The following is a 3464-nucleotide window of genomic DNA, read 5'->3' on the forward strand; positions in this document are numbered from 1 at the left end:
TATATATACATATATATATATATGTATATATGTACGACAGGCTTCTTTCTGTTACCGTCTACCAGATCCACTCATAAGGCATTGATCAGCCAGAGGCTATAGTAGAAGGTACTTGACCTTTGTGCCACGCAGTGGGATTGAATCCGGAACCATGTGGTTAGGAAACAAGCTTCTTACCACGCAGTTTATGTCTGCTGATGTTATTTTCGTTGTTGTTGTTCGACCCTGATCGAATAATGCTATGATCAAAAGGATTTCAAAACTGTCCATTCTATAGATGAGGGCCACCAAACCACAACTACATTAATCCAATGCGTCTTCTTTCAAGAGGGTACCGTGTGATTTGATTCAGATTTGGTTATCATTTCTAGGATAGCAAGCATCCCCTCACAGGCTTCCTTCTTGGTTGCAGTCTTTATGTTTGTTGTAGGTATGTTCGTAATTGTAGTTCAGCCCTGATGAAGCAAACCATTCTTAAACCGATATCCCAATTATATTTCCTATACACGAGGGTCACAAAATCACAATTACTTTATCCAACAATTATCCAACACGGTTGTGATTTTGACTGAGGTTTGGTTACTATGTCTAGCACAACAAGCGACCACATAGAGGCTTCGTGGTGCTCTGAGTAGTTAATGACGGTGCTATTGAACACTGAACGTATTAGATGTCGGTGTCAATAAGGCTACATAAACCTTTTCATAGACGCAGAACAGCACTCAAGAGACTGAGGTCTTCTTATTGCTAATGGACTGTAAGAGTATTCAAGTTTATAATAAACTGTTAAGTCTCTGTTGCTACTGACCTTTTCATTCACGCTTGCATAGAGAGGGAATAGAATAACGAAGTGTTATGTAAACATACGTTTGACTGCAAGTTTTTGTATACGCGTCGGGCTTCTTTGCACAGACGCACACTCATACATTGACGCATATATTGCATTCACTCGCACGCATAGGTATCAACATACAAGAATACACGGACCAACATTCTTGCTCAGGCACACACACACACATACACACATGCATGTAAATATATATGTATATATGTATATGTATTGCATATATGCATATACATATACATGTATACATACATATATATGCATTACTTTTATACTATATATATACACACACTTCACGCACACATATGTGCAAACATGTATATTATACACAAACACATATATGTAACACACACACACACACACACACACACACACACACACACACACATGTATGTATATATGTACACGTATTGCATATATGCACATACATACACATATATACATATATATGTATTACATATATACTATATACACCCACAATTCACACTTCACACACATATGTGCACATATATATACATTACACACACACGCATATATATATGCACATATGCATATACGTATACTTATATTACTAAATTAACATTTTATATACATATGCATATCTGTACACACATACACACACACACGCGCATACATATATATGCACAATACGTATATGCATACGTGTACTCCCTCATATACATACACACGCATATACATACATACGTACATTCATGCATGCATACATACATACATACATACATGCAAAGACACACACTCATATACATATACATAGCTTATCCAAGCAGTTTATCTTCAAGTTAAAAGTATTGTGTTTCTATTTTCCGATGAGATTTGTTTTTCTAGATTCGGAATATTAAATTTCGAAAATTCTCTGGTTAAAACGATGCTGGGAGTCCTTATTGACCTTTCAGTTGAAAAGATCTATTGCGGACTATCAGACGATAAATGTAAGACAAGCAGACGATATATGTGCAACGCTAGCATACGATAAACGTAAAGCTAAAATTGCTAATGATCTCTGCATTAAATACGTTGATACAAACTGACTTAGTTATTGTTTTATTGTTTTCCATGCATATGGTGTAATGTTTTTTCTGAATAAATATTACGTTTTTATAATCAGATAGCGTCCGGTTTGGGATATTTACATGGAAATTCTTCCTTCACTATTTCAGTTTATACTGTCGAAGATGAAACATTTTTTTCAAATTATCACCCCTTACTTGTTAATCTAGTTAAAATGATAATAGCCAGTGAATTAGATTGTCTTCTCATCAAGAAGATAACTAACGAGTTCGAAATGCATCTGCCAGCTCATACGAGCCGCCCTGAGTTAACTACAGTGTTTAAACACCATTTTGTATCAAACGAGAATTTTTCTCCACGGAAAATGCATACAGCGCAAACGCTTTACAAGTTCAAGAACCTCACAAGCCTATTTGAAATGGCTGTAAGTTTATTTAGTCTCTGCTTCGAACATCTGCTTACAAATTTGTTACTGGGTGGAAGGCCAATGCGCAACTATCAGTAGATAATATTGACTGAAGAATGAAGTGGCACTCCGTCGCTTACGACGTCGAGGGTTCCAGTTGATCCGATCAACGGAACAGCCTGCTCGTGAATTTAACGTGCAAGTGGCTGAGCACTCCACAGACACGTGTACCCTTAACGTAGTTCTCGGGGATATTCAGCGTGACACAGTGTGTGACAAGGCTGACCCTTTGAATTACAGGCGCAACAGAAACAGGAAGTAAGAGTGAGAGAAAGTTGTGGTGAAAGAGTACAGCAGGGTTCGCCACAATCTCCTGCCGGAGCCTCGTGAAACTTTAGGTGTTTTCGCTCAATAAACACTCACAATGCCCGGTCTGGTAATCGAAACCATTAAATATTATTATATTTAATAAAGAAAGCTTATAAAATATATAAGGATGTAAGTTGTACTGCAGTCTTAAAAAGAACGTCCAGATTAAATGAGGTCAAACATAACAAAAGAAGATTTGAAAAGTGACATCTTTCTATTCTAAACGTTTTAAAAATTATTGCAAAGTTTTAAAGAATCTTCAAGGCATCTCTCTTTATTTGTTTAATGCTTTCATGTGTAAAAATATAGACGTACGGATCTTATATGCAAACATTTACGTATATATGTGTATATGTATGCATGTCTGTGTGCATATATGTATATATATATATATTCATATACATATATATATGTGTGTGTATGTATATGTATATGTCCATATACATATATTTGTGTGTGCGTATATATATATATATATATATATATATATATATATATATACACATACATTACACATAAATATAGATCAATATATATATGTATGTATGCATATATATATATATATATATATATATATATATATATATATATGTGCATATATAATATGCATATATGAATATATATATACATATACATATGTATAAGTGAAAAATATATATATATATAAACATACGTATGTATATAATATGAATGTACGTATGCTTAAATTATATACATATACATTTATATACCTTCATACAAAGACTCGCACACACATACACACAGATATATATATATATATATACCTGTACATTTGCATGTATATGTGTATACACA

The sequence above is a fragment of the Octopus bimaculoides genome, chromosome 14 (genome assembly GCF_001194135.2).
Source record: "Octopus bimaculoides isolate UCB-OBI-ISO-001 chromosome 14, ASM119413v2, whole genome shotgun sequence".
Classification (NCBI taxonomy): domain Eukaryota; kingdom Metazoa; phylum Mollusca; class Cephalopoda; order Octopoda; family Octopodidae; genus Octopus; species Octopus bimaculoides.